The sequence below is a fragment of the Mobula birostris genome, chromosome 2 (assembly GCF_030028105.1).
Source record: "Mobula birostris isolate sMobBir1 chromosome 2, sMobBir1.hap1, whole genome shotgun sequence".
NCBI classification, from domain to species: Eukaryota; Metazoa; Chordata; class Chondrichthyes; order Myliobatiformes; family Myliobatidae; genus Mobula; species Mobula birostris.
In genome coordinates this window covers 113,527,296-113,540,540 of record NC_092371.1, presented here as the reverse complement: position 1 = coordinate 113,540,540, position 13,245 = coordinate 113,527,296, and the positions used below count along the sequence as shown (strand labels likewise).

At 57.5% G+C, this 13,245-nt stretch overlaps 7 non-coding genes across 7 annotated transcripts; all 7 read right to left on the bottom strand.

Annotated features, from left to right (window-relative positions):
* Window positions 1-755: 755 nt before the first annotated feature.
* Window positions 756-874, bottom strand: LOC140194301 (5S ribosomal RNA). Its single transcript, XR_011885152.1, has one exon. It is a non-coding gene; the product is annotated as a 5S ribosomal RNA (ribosomal RNA).
* Window positions 875-2,737: 1,863 nt separating this feature from the next.
* LOC140194290 (5S ribosomal RNA) lies at window positions 2,738-2,856 on the bottom strand. Its single transcript, XR_011885141.1, has one exon. It is a non-coding gene; the product is annotated as a 5S ribosomal RNA (ribosomal RNA).
* Window positions 2,857-4,713: 1,857 nt separating this feature from the next.
* LOC140194279 (5S ribosomal RNA) lies at window positions 4,714-4,832 on the bottom strand. Its single transcript, XR_011885130.1, has one exon. It is a non-coding gene; the product is annotated as a 5S ribosomal RNA (ribosomal RNA).
* Window positions 4,833-6,257: 1,425 nt separating this feature from the next.
* LOC140194268 (5S ribosomal RNA) lies at window positions 6,258-6,376 on the bottom strand. Its single transcript, XR_011885119.1, has one exon. It is a non-coding gene; the product is annotated as a 5S ribosomal RNA (ribosomal RNA).
* A 1,863-nt stretch (window positions 6,377-8,239) lies between these two features.
* On the bottom strand, window positions 8,240-8,358 carry LOC140194291 (5S ribosomal RNA). Its single transcript, XR_011885142.1, has one exon. It is a non-coding gene; the product is annotated as a 5S ribosomal RNA (ribosomal RNA).
* Window positions 8,359-9,781: 1,423 nt separating this feature from the next.
* On the bottom strand, window positions 9,782-9,900 carry LOC140194257 (5S ribosomal RNA). Its single transcript, XR_011885108.1, has one exon. It is a non-coding gene; the product is annotated as a 5S ribosomal RNA (ribosomal RNA).
* A 1,863-nt stretch (window positions 9,901-11,763) lies between these two features.
* LOC140194246 (5S ribosomal RNA) lies at window positions 11,764-11,882 on the bottom strand. The gene has a single exon (XR_011885097.1). It is a non-coding gene; the product is annotated as a 5S ribosomal RNA (ribosomal RNA).
* Window positions 11,883-13,245: the final 1,363 nt, after the last annotated feature.

The window sequence follows — 13,245 nt, the reverse complement described above, 5'->3', positions numbered from 1 at the left end:
CTAGATGGGCCGAGGGGCCTGCTCACACTGTCAGCGCAACTGCCTGCCGGCGAGCACAGCCACCCCTGCCAGAGAAGTGCAACTGCGCCAAAAGTGGCTGGACCAAAGGATAGTGGACGACGGAAGCAGCTTCTACAGAGTTATGCACAGACCCCAGGCCGGCTGAAGGGAATGCGTGGACAGTATGGGGATCGAACCCACGACCTTGGCGTTATTAGCACCACGCTCTGACCAACTGAGCTAACCGTCCTCGCCTGGGTGGGGCGCGGGTACCTATTGCCAGTCCGGCGGCCTGCAGATGAACCGGCTGGTCCGACTCAGCCATGACAAGCTCTTGAGAGCAGCTTGTGCCGCACAGGGCCAGCCGGCTTAGCCGCGGGAAGCAGCTGCCGCCTTTGGTGATGCCTGCTCAGGTGGCAAAGGCAGAGCCGAAGCTGAGAATGGGCGCTGTACGCAAGCGTTGGACACAGCGCAAGCAAGCTTGGGTGCCCTTGCGTCTGGCTGCCTGACTGGCTGAGAGTGAGCGCCGGCAGCAGCTCGCTGCCGAAGCGCGGCTGTCAGGGCCAGGAGATGAAGCATGCTGCTCAGCGCAGCCGGCAGCCCAGCAAAAGCAGATTCTTTTGCCTTGACAGCAGAGTGCTTGCGTTTGCAGGCTGAGTGGCAAACGGAGAGCGCAGCGTGTATGAGTGAGATGGAGAGAGAGAAAAAAGAAAAAGACAGTACCTCCTGGTGGGGCAATTGGGCAAAGGATCAAAAGCCTACGGCACCTGGTATTCCCAGGCGGTCTCCCATCCAAGTACTAACCAGGCCTGAGCCTGCTTAGCTTCCGAGATCAGACGAGATCGGGCGTTTTCAGGCTAGTATGGCCGTAGGCACCAGTGCACCGCTCCTCTCCGCACTTAAGCGGCATGCAGCCACTCTCAGCTTGCTCCCACGCTGCTCCTCCTTTCTTACACTCCTCTGCCTTCGCCCCTTCACTCACATCCTACACTCTCCCCTCCCATTTTCACCTCTCCTCTCTCACCCGTCCTCCTCACCATCCACTGGCCACTCCGCTGCTTGCTGCTCACATCACTAGCCACCACACAATCAGTGCTCCTACCGCACCCCCCCCCCACCCCCAACAGACACAGACCTCTCGCTGCTCAGGCCGCCACTGCGCTGGTCCTGACGGCTGCCGCATCTCTGCTTCCCCTTTCTTCGCGTTTACTCTACCTTCTGCCTACCAGTGAAGAGATCGCACCCGCTCCAGCCTAGCTATTTAAGACCACCTCAGCTTAGGCAAGCCCGCCGGCCGATGGGATCACAGCTCCTTTTCTCCCCTTACTTCGGAAGGGATCTCAGAAACTTGTCAGACCGCCGGCACGAGATGCTGCGGTGAGAAATCGATCTGACAAATTTAATCGAGGAGGCGAACAGGAATGGTCATGAGCGAGAGGCGCTGGACGCTGCCGACCGGCAGTCAAGCCAGGCCTTTGCAAAAGTCCCACCTATTCAAGGAGGTTCCTTCGCTTTATGAGGCATTCAGCGCCAGGTCCTAAATTGGATTTCACATCGCCTTGGCGGCACAAGACAGGCATTGGCAGTTTCGCGGCTCTGCGTCTGTACGAGATTCGATCTGATTGAAATCTATCAAATATTGAAAGGCCGAGATAGGAGGGATGTGCTGAGGATGTTTCCTACGGCAGTCATGTGCAGCAGCTGAGGCCACAGCCTCAGTCAGACGTCTCTTTGGAACAAAGTTGAGGAGTAGTTCGTTAAGGGAGGCTGGTGGATATGTGAAATTGTTTGCCACGGACGCCTAGCGATACAATGTCGGTGGGTACGTTTCAGGCGAACGTTGATGGGTTCTTGATCAGCAACGGCTTCAAATAGAGAGGGTGGGATAATTAACCGTCTGAAGGTGGGTGCAAAAGTGCCTCATTCATTCAGTCCCATGTCTCATGCTCCTGCAGGGCGGAGAGAATAACAGCTGCGCACGGACCAGATGGGCCGAGGGGCCTGCTCACACTGTCAGCGCAACTGCCTGCCGGCGAGCACAGCCACCCCTGCCAGAGAAGTGCAACTGCGCCAAAAGTGGCTGGACCAAAGGATAGTGGACGACGGAAGCAGCTTCTACAGAGTTATGCACAGACCCCAGGCCGGCTGAAGGGAATGCGTGGACAGTATGGGGATCGAACCCACGACCTTGGCGTTATTAGCACCACGCTCTGACCAACTGAGCTAACCGTCCTCGCCTGGGTGGGGCGCGGCTACCTATTGCCAGTCCGGCGGCCTGCAGATGAACCGGCTGGTCCGACTCAGCCATGACAAGCTCTTGAGAGCAGCTTGTGCCGCACAGGGCCAGCCGGTTTAGCCGCGGGAAGCAGCTGCCGCCTTTGGTGATGCCTGCTCAGGTGGCAAAGGCAGAGCCGAAGCTGAGAATGGGCGCTGTACGCAAGCGCAGGACACAGCGCAAGCAAGCTTGGGTGCCCTTGCGTCTGGCTGCCTGACTGGCTGAGAGTGAGCGCCGGCAGCAGCTCGCTGCCGAAGCGCGGCTGTCAGGGCCAGGAGATGAAGCATGCTGCTAAGCGCAGCCGGCAGCCGAGCAAAAGCAGATTCTTGTGCCTTGACAGCAGAGTGCTTGCGTTTGCAGGCTGAGTGGCAAACGGAGAGTGCAGAGTGTATGAGTGAGAGGGAGAGAGAAAAAATGAAAAAGACAGCACCTCCTGCTGGGGCAGTTGGGCAGAGGAGCAAAAGCCTACGGCACCTGGTATTCCCAGGCGGTCTCCCATCCAAGTACTAACCAGGCCTGAGCCTGCTTAGCTTCCGAGATCAGACGAGATCGGGCGTTTTCAGGCTAGTATGGCCGTAGGCACCAGTGCACCGCACCTCTCCGCACTTAAGCGGCATACAGCCACTCTCAGCTTGCTCCCACGCTGCTCCTCCTTTCTTACACTCCTCTGCCTTCGCCCCTGCACTCACACCCTACACTCTCCCCTCCCATTTTCACCTCTCCTCTCTCACCCGTCCTCCTCACCATTCACTGGCCACTCCGCTGCTTGCTGCTCACATCACTAGCCACCCCACAATCAGTGCTCCTTCCGCACCCCCCACCCCACAGACAGAGACCACTCGCTGCCCAGGCCCCCACTGCGCTGGCCCTGACGGCCGCCGCAGCTCTGTTTCCTCTTTCTTCGCTTTTACTCTACCTTCTGCCTACCAGTGAAGAGATCGCACCCGCTCCAGCCTAGCTATTTAAGACCACCTCAGCTTAGGCAAGCCCGCCGGCCGATGGGATCACAGCTCCTTTTCTCCCCTTACTTCGGAAGGGATCTCAGAAACTTGTCAGACCGCCGGCACGAGATGCTGCGGTGAGAAATCGATCTGACAAATTTAATCGAGGAGGCGAACAGGAATGGTCATGAGCGAGAGGCGCTGGACGCTGCCGACCGGCAGTCAAGCCAGGCCTTTGCAAAAGTCCCACCTATTCAAGGAGGTTCCTTCGCTTTATGAGGCATTCAGCGCCAGGTCCTAAATTGGATTTCACATCGCCTTGGCGGCACAAGACAGGCATTGGCAGTTTCGCGGCTCTGCGTCTGTACGAGATTCGATCTGATTGAAATCTATCAAATATTGAAAGGCCGAGATAGGAGGGATGTGCTGAGGATGTTTCCTACGGCAGTCATGTGCAGCAGCTGAGGCCACAGCCTCAGTCAGACGTCTCTTTGGAACAAAGTTGAGGAGTAGTTCGTTAAGGGAGGCTGGTGGATATGTGAAATTGTTTGCCACGGACGCCTAGCGATACAATGTCGGTGGGTACGTTTCAGGCGAACGTTGATGGGTTCTTGATCAGCAACGGCTTCAAATAGAGAGGGTGGGATAATTAACCGTCTCAAGGTGGGTGCAAAAGTGCCTCATTCATTCAGTCCCATGTCTCATGCTCCTGCAGGGCGGAGAGAATAACAGCTGCGCACGGACTAGATGGGCCGAGGGGCCTGCTCACACTGTCAGCGCAACTGCCTGCCGGCGAGCACAGCCACCCCTGCCAGAGAAGTGCAACTGCGCCAAAAGTGGCTGGACCAAAGGATAGTGGACGACGGAAGCAGCTTCTACAGAGTTATGCACAGACCCCAGGCCGGCTGAAGGGAATGCGTGGACAGTATGGGGATCGAACCCACGACCTTGGCGTTATTAGCACCACGCTCTGACCAACTGAGCTAACCGTCCTCGCCTGGGTGGGGCGCGGGTACCTATTGCCAGTCCGGCGGCCTGCAGATGAACCGGCTGGTCCGACTCAGCCATGACAAGCTCTTGAGAGCAGCTTGTGCCGCACAGGGCCAGCCGGCTTAGCCGCGGGAAGCAGCTGCCGCCTTTGGTGATGCCTGCTCAGGTGGCAAAGGCAGAGCCGAAGCTGAGAATGGGCGCTGTACGCAAGCGTTGGACACAGCGCAAGCAAGCTTGGGTGCCCTTGCGTCTGGCTGCCTGACTGGCTGAGAGTGAGCGCCGGCAGCAGCTCGCTGCCGAAGCGCGGCTGTCAGGGCCAGGTGATGAAGCATGCTGCTAAGCGCAGCCGGCAGCCGAGCAAAAGCAGATTCTTGTGCCTTGACAGCAGAGTGCTTGCGTTTGCAGGCTGAGTGGCAAACGGAGAGCGCAGAGTGTATGAGTGAGAGGGAGAGAGAAAAAATGAAAAAGACAGCACCTCCTGCTGGGGCAGTTGGGCAGAGGAGCAAAAGCCTACGGCACCTGGTATTCCCAGGCGGTCTCCCATCCAAGTACTAACCAGGCCTGAGCCTGCTTAGCTTCCGAGATCAGACGAGATCGGGCGTTTTCAGGCTAGTATGGCCGTAGGCACCAGTGCACCGCTCCTCTCCGCACTTAAGCGGCATGCAGCCACTCTCAGCTTGCTCCCACGCTGCTCCTCCTTTCTTACACTCCTCTGCCTTCGCCCCTTCACTCACATCCTACACTCTCCCCTCCCATTTTCACCTCTCCTCTCTCACCCGTCCTCCTCACCATCCACTGGCCACTCCGCTGCTTGCTGCTCACATCACTAGCCACCTCACAATCAGTGCTCCTACCGCACCCCCCCCCCCCACAGACAGAGACCACTCGCTGCCCAGGGCCCCACTGCGCTGGCCCTGACGGGCGCCGCAGCTCTGTTTCCTCTTTCTTCGCTTTTACTCTACCTTCTGCCTACCAGTGAAGAGATCGCACCCGCTCCAGCCTAGCTATTTAAGACCACCTCAGCTTAGGCAAGCCCGCCGGCCGATGGGATCACAGCTCCTTTTCTCCCCTTACTTCGGAAGGGATCTCAGAAACTTGTCAGACCGCCGGCACTAGATGCTGCGCTGAGAAACCGATCTGACAAATTTTATCGAGGACGCGAACAGCAATGGTCATGAGCGAGAGGCGCTGGACGCTGTCGACCGGCAGTCGAGCCAGGCCTTTGCAAAGGTCCCACATTATCAAGGAGGTTCTATCGCTTGATGAGGCATTCAGCGCTAGGTCCTGAATTGGATTGCACATTGCCTTGGCGGCACAAGACAGGCAACGGTACTTTCCTGCCTCTACATCTGTACGAGCTTCGATCTCATTTGGATAGCGATTCGTCGAATGGTGGGTGTAAATGAGCGTCATTCATTCACTCCGATGTCTCATGCTCCTGCAGAGCGCAGAGAATAACAGCTGCGCACGGAAGAGATGGGCCGAAGGGCCTGCTCCTCTGCTGGAGCAATCTGTCAGCACAACTGGCTGCCGGCCAGCACCGCCACCCCTGTCCTACATTAGCCTGCCAGAGAGGTGCAACTGCGCCAAAAGTAGCGAGACCAAAGGACGCAACTTCTACAGAGTCATGCTCAGACCCAGTATGGCGATCGAATCCACCACCTTGGTCGCGGGAAGCAGCTGCCGCCTTTGGTGATGGCGGCTCAGGTGGCAAAGGCAGAGCCGAAGCTGAGAATGGGTGCTGTACGCAAGCGCAGGACACAGCGCAAGCAAGCTTGTGCCCTTGCATCTGCTTGCCTGCCTGCCTGTCTGAGAGTGAGAGCCGGCAGAAGCACACTGCCGAAGCGCGGCTGTCAGGGCCAGTTGATGAAGCATGCTGCTCAGCGCAGCCGGCAGCCCAGCAAAAGCAGATTCTTTTGCCTTGACAGCAGAGTGCTTGCGTTTGCAGGCTGAGTGGCAAACGGAGAGCGCAGCGTGTATGAGTGAGATGGAGAGAGAGAAAAAAGAAAAAGACAGTACCTCCTGGTGGGGCAATTGGGCAAAGGATCAAAAGCCTACGGCACCTGGTATTCCCAGGCGGTCTCCCATCCAAGTACTAACCAGGCCTGAGCCTGCTTAGCTTCCGAGATCAGACGAGATCGGGCGTTTTCAGGCTAGTATGGCCGTAGGCACCAGTGCACCGCTCCTCTCCGCACTTAAGCGGCATGCAGCCACTCTCAGCTTGCTCCCACGCTGCTCCTCCTTTCTTACACTCCTCTGCCTTCGCCCCTTCACTCACATCCTACACTCTCCCCTCCCATTTTCACCTCTCCTCTCTCACCCGTCCTCCTCACCATCCACTGGCCACTCCGCTGCTTGCTGCTCACATCACTAGCCACCACACAATCAGTGCTCCTACCGCAGCCCCCCCCCACCCCCAACAGACACAGACCTCTCGCTGCCCAGGCCGCCACTGCGCTGGTCCTGACGGCTGCCGCATCTCTGCTTCCCCTTTCTTCGCGTTTACTCTACCTTCTGCCTACCAGTGAAGAGATCGCACCCGCTCCAGCCTAGCTATTTAAGACCACCTCAGCTTAGGCAAGCCCGCCGGCCGATGGGATCACAGCTCCTTTTCTCCCCTTACTTCGGAAGGGATCTCAGAAACTTGTCAGACCGCCGGCACGAGATGCTGCGGTGAGAAATCGATCTGACAAATTTAATCGAGGAGGCGAACAGGAATGGTCATGAGCGAGAGGCGCTGGACGCTGCCGACCGGCAGTCAAGCCAGGCCTTTGCAAAAGTCCCACCTATTCAAGGAGGTTCCTTCGCTTTATGAGGCATTCAGCGCCAGGTCCTAAATTGGATTTCACATCGCCTTGGCGGCACAAGACAGGCATTGGCAGTTTCGCGGCTCTGCGTCTGTACGAGATTCGATCTGATTGAAATCTATCAAATATTGAAAGGCCGAGATAGGAGGGATGTGCTGAGGATGTTTCCTACGGCAGTCATGTGCAGCAGCTGAGGCCACAGCCTCAGTCAGACGTCTCTTTGGAACAAAGTTGAGGAGTAGTTCGTTAAGGGAGGCTGGTGGATATGTGAAATTGTTTGCCACGGACGCCTAGCGATACAATGTCGGTGGGTACGTTTCAGGCGAACGTTGATGGGTTCTTGATCAGCAACGGCTTCAAATAGAGAGGGTGGGATAATTAACCGTCTCAAGGTGGGTGCAAAAGTGCCTCATTCATTCAGTCCCATGTCTCATGCTCCTGCAGGGCGGAGAGAATAACAGCTGCGCACGGACTAGATGGGCCGAGGGGCCTGCTCACACTGTCAGCGCAACTGCCTGCCGGCGAGCACAGCCACCCCTGCCAGAGAAGTGCAACTGCGCCAAAAGTGGCTGGACCAAAGGATAGTGGACGACGGAAGCAGCTTCTACAGAGTTATGCACAGACCCCAGGCCGGCTGAAGGGAATGCGTGGACAGTATGGGGATCGAACCCACGACCTTGGCGTTATTAGCACCACGCTCTGACCAACTGAGCTAACCGTCCTCGCCTGGGTGGGGCGCGGCTACCTATTGCCAGTCCGGCGGCCTGCACATGAACCGGCTGGTCCGACTCAGCCATGACAAGCTCTTGAGAGCAGCTTGTGCCGCACAGGGCCAGCCGGTTTAGCCGCGGGAAGCAGCTGCCGCCTTTGGTGATGCCTGCTCAGGTGGCAAAGGCAGAGCCGAAGCTGAGAATGGGCGCTGTACGCAAGCGCAGGACACAGCGCAAGCAAGCTTGGGTGCCCTTGCGTCTGGCTGCCTGACTGGCTGAGAGTGAGCGCCGGCAGCAGCTCGCTGCCGAAGCGCGGCTGTCAGGGCCAGGAGATGAAGCATGCTGCTAAGCGCAGCCGGCAGCCGAGCAAAAGCAGATTCTTGTGCCTTGACAGCAGAGTGCTTGCGTTTGCAGGCTGAGTGGCAAACGGAGAGCGCAGAGTGTATGAGTGAGAGGGAGAGAGAAAAAATGAAAAAGACAGCACCTCCTGCTGGGGCAGTTGGGCAGAGGAGCAAAAGCCTACGGCACCTGGTATTCCCAGGCGGTCTCCCATCCAAGTACTAACCAGGCCTGAGCCTGCTTAGCTTCCGAGATCAGACGAGATCGGGCGTTTTCAGGTTAGTATGGCCGTAGGCACCAGTGCACCGCTCCTCTCCGCACTTAAGCGGCATGCAGCCACTCTCAGCTTGCTCCCACGCTGCTCCTCCTTTCTTACACTCCTCTGCCTTCGCCCCTTCACTCACATCCTACACTCTCCCCTCCCATTTTCACCTCTCCTCTCTCACCCGTCCTCCTCACCATCCACTGGCCACTCCGCTGCTTGCTGCTCACATCACTAGCCACCTCACAATCAGTGCTCCTACCGCACCCCCCCCCCACAGACAGAGACCACTCGCTGCCCAGGGCCCCACTGCGCTCGCCCTGACGGCCGCCGCAGCTCTGTTTCCTCTTTCTTCGCTTTTACTCTACCTTCTGCCTACCAGTGAAGAGATCGCACCCGCTCCAGCCTAGCTATTTAAGGCCACCTCAGCTTAGGCAAGCCCGCCGGCCGATGGGATCACAGCTCCTTTTCTCCCCTTACTTCGGAAGGGATCTCAGAAACTTGTCAGACCGCCGGCACTAGATGCTGCGCTGAGAAACCGATCTGACAAATTTTATCGAGGACGCGAACAGCAATGGTCATGAGCGAGAGGCGCTGGACGCTGTCGACCGGCAGTCGAGCCAGGCCTTTGCAAAGGTCCCACATTATCAAGGAGGTTCTATCGCTTGATGAGGCATTCAGCGCTAGGTCCTGAATTGGATTGCACATTGCCTTGGCGGCACAAGACAGGCAACGGTACTTTCCTGCCTCTACATCTGTACGAGCTTCGATCTCATTTGGATAGCGATTCGTCGAATGGTGGGTGTAAATGAGCGTCATTCATTCACTCCGATGTCTCATGCTCCTGCAGAGCGCAGAGAATAACAGCTGCGCACGGAAGAGATGGGCCGAAGGGCCTGCTCCTCTGCTGGAGCAATCTGTCAGCACAACTGGCTGCCGGCCAGCACCGCCACCCCTGTCCTACATTAGCCTGCCAGAGAGGTGCAACTGCGCCAAAAGTAGCGAGACCAAAGGACGCAACTTCTACAGAGTCATGCTCAGACCCAGTATGGCGATCGAATCCACCACCTTGGTCGCGGGAAGCAGCTGCCGCCTTTGGTGATGGCGGCTCAGGTGGCAAAGGCAGAGCCGAAGCTGAGAATGGGTGCTGTACGCAAGCGCAGGACACAGCGCAAGCAAGCTTGTGCCCTTGCATCTGCTTGCCTGCCTGCCTGTCTGAGAGTGAGAGCCGGCAGAAGCACACTGCCGAAGCGCGGCTGTCAGGGCCAGTTGATGAAGCATGCTGCTCAGCGCAGCCGGCAGCCCAGCAAAAGCAGATTCTTTTGCCTTGACAGCAGAGTGCTTGCGTTTGCAGGCTGAGTGGCAAACGGAGAGCGCAGCGTGTATGAGTGAGATGGAGAGAGAGAAAAAAGAAAAAGACAGTACCTCCTGGTGGGGCAATTGGGCAAAGGATCAAAAGCCTACGGCACCTGGTATTCCCAGGCGGTCTCCCATCCAAGTACTAACCAGGCCTGAGCCTGCTTAGCTTCCGAGATCAGACGAGATCGGGCGTTTTCAGGCTAGTATGGCCGTAGGCACCAGTGCACCGCTCCTCTCCGCACTTAAGCGGCATGCAGCCACTCTCAGCTTGCTCCCACGCTGCTCCTCCTTTCTTACACTCCTCTGCCTTCGCCCCTTCACTCACATCCTACACTCTCCCCTCCCATTTTCACCTCTCCTCTCTCACCCGTCCTCCTCACCATCCACTGGCCACTCCGCTGCTTGCTGCTCACATCACTAGCCACCACACAATCAGTGCTCCTACCGCAGCCCCCCCCCACCCCCAACAGACACAGACCTCTCGCTGCCCAGGCCGCCACTGCGCTGGTCCTGACGGCTGCCGCATCTCTGCTTCCCCTTTCTTCGCGTTTACTCTACCTTCTGCCTACCAGTGAAGAGATCGCACCCGCTCCAGCCTAGCTATTTAAGACCACCTCAGCTTAGGCAAGCCCGCCGGCCGATGGGATCACAGCTCCTTTTCTCCCCTTACTTCGGAAGGGATCTCAGAAACTTGTCAGACCGCCGGCACGAGATGCTGCGGTGAGAAATCGATCTGACAAATTTAATCGAGGAGGCGAACAGGAATGGTCATGAGCGAGAGGCGCTGGACGCTGCCGACCGGCAGTCAAGCCAGGCCTTTGCAAAAGTCCCACCTATTCAAGGAGGTTCCTTCGCTTTATGAGGCATTCAGCGCCAGGTCCTAAATTGGATTTCACATCGCCTTGGCGGCACAAGACAGGCATTGGCAGTTTCGCGGCTCTGCGTCTGTACGAGATTCGATCTGATTGAAATCTATCAAATATTGAAAGGCCGAGATAGGAGGGATGTGCTGAGGATGTTTCCTACGGCAGTCATGTGCAGCAGCTGAGGCCACAGCCTCAGTCAGACGTCTCTTTGGAACAAAGTTGAGGAGTAGTTCGTTAAGGGAGGCTGGTGGATATGTGAAATTGTTTGCCACGGACGCCTAGCGATACAATGTCGGTGGGTACGTTTCAGGCGAACGTTGATGGGTTCTTGATCAGCAACGGCTTCAAATAGAGAGGGTGGGATAATTAACCGTCTCAAGGTGGGTGCAAAAGTGCCTCATTCATTCAGTCCCATGTCTCATGCTCCTGCAGGGCGGAGAGAATAACAGCTGCGCACGGACTAGATGGGCCGAGGGGCCTGCTCACACTGTCAGCGCAACTGCCTGCCGGCGAGCACAGCCACCCCTGCCAGAGAAGTGCAACTGCGCCAAAAGTGGCTGGACCAAAGGATAGTGGACGACGGAAGCAGCTTCTACAGAGTTATGCACAGACCCCAGGCCGGCTGAAGGGAATGCGTGGACAGTATGGGGATCGAACCCACGACCTTGGCGTTATTAGCACCACGCTCTGACCAACTGAGCTAACCGTCCTCGCCTGGGTGGGGCGCGGCTACCTATTGCCAGTCCGGCGGCCTGCACATGAACCGGCTGGTCCGACTCAGCCATGACAAGCTCTTGAGAGCAGCTTGTGCCGCACAGGGCCAGCCGGCTTAGCCGCGGGAAGCAGCTGCCGCCTTTGGTGATGCCTGCTCAGGTGGCAAAGGCAGAGCCGAAGCTGAGAATGGGCGCTGTACGCAAGCGTTGGACAAAGCGCAAGCAAGCTTGGGTGCCCTTGCGTCTGGCTGCCTGACTGGCTGAGAGTGAGCGCCGGCAGCAGCTCGCTGCCGAAGCGCGGCTGTCAGGGCCAGGTGATGAAGCATGCTGCTAAGCGCAGCCGGCAGCCGAGCAAAAGCAGATTCTTGTGCCTTGACAGCAGAGTGCTTGCGTTTGCAGGCTGAGTGGCAAACGGAGAGCGCAGAGTGTATGAGTGAGAGGGAGAGAGAAAAAATGAAAAAGACAGCACCTCCTGCTGGGGCAGTTGGGCAGAGGAGCAAAAGCCTACGGCACCTGGTATTCCCAGGCGGTCTCCCATCCAAGTACTAACCAGGCCTGAGCCTGCTTAGCTTCCGAGATCAGACGAGATCGGGCGTTTTCAGGCTAGTATGGCCGTAGGCACCAGTGCACCGCTCCTCTCCGCACTTAAGCGGCATGCAGCCACTCTCAGCTTGCTCCCACGCTGCTCCTCCTTTCTTACACTCCTCTGCCTTCGCCCCTTCACTCACATCCTACACTCTCCCCTCCCATTTTCACCTCTCCTCTCTCACCCGTCCTCCTCACCATCCACTGGCCACTCCGCTGCTTGCTGCTCACATCACTAGCCACCTCACAATCAGTGCTCCTACCGCACCCCCCCCCCCACAGACAGAGACCACTCGCTGCCCAGGGCCCCACTGCGCTGGCCCTGACGGGCGCCGCAGCTCTGTTTCCTCTTTCTTCGCTTTTACTCTACCTTCTGCCTACCAGTGAAGAGATCGCACCCGCTCCAGCCTAGCTATTTAAGACCACCTCAGCTTAGGCAAGCCCGCCGGCCGATGGGATCACAGCTCCTTTTCTCCCCTTACTTCGGAAGGGATCTCAGAAACTTGTCAGACCGCCGGCACTAGATGCTGCGCTGAGAAACCGATCTGACAAATTTTATCGAGGACGCGAACAGCAATGGTCATGAGCGAGAGGCGCTGGACGCTGTCGACCGGCAGTCGAGCCAGGCCTTTGCAAAGGTCCCACATTATCAAGGAGGTTCTATCGCTTGATGAGGCATTCAGCGCTAGGTCCTGAATTGGATTGCACATTGCCTTGGCGGCACAAGACAGGCAACGGTACTTTCCTGCCTCTACATCTGTACGAGCTTCGATCTCATTTGGATAGCGATTCGTCGAATGGTGGGTGTAAATGAGCGTCATTCATTCACTCCGATGTCTCATGCTCCTGCAGAGCGCAGAGAATAACAGCTGCGCACGGAAGAGATGGGCCGAAGGGCCTGCTCCTCTGCTGGAGCAATCTGTCAGCACAACTGGCTGCCGGCCAGCACCGCCACCCCTGTCCTACATTAGCCTGCCAGAGAGGTGCAACTGCGCCAAAAGTAGCGAGACCAAAGGACGCAACTTCTACAGAGTCATGCTCAGACCCAGTATGGCGATCGAATCCACCACCTTGGTCGCGGGAAGCAGCTGCCGCCTTTGGTGATGGCGGCTCAGGTGGCAAAGGCAGAGCCGAAGCTGAGAATGGGTGCTGTACGCAAGCGCAGGACACAGCGCAAGCAAGCTTGTGCCCTTGCATCTGCTTGCCTGCCTGCCTGTCTGAGAGTGAGAGCCGGCAGAAGCACACTGCCGAAGCGCGGCTGTCAGGGCCAGTTGATGAAGCATGCTGCTCAGCGCAGCCGGCAGCCCAGCAAAAGCAGATTCTTTTGCCTTGACAGCAGAGTGCTTGCGTTTGCAGGCTGAGTGGCAAACGGAGAGCGCAGCGTGTATGAGTGAGATG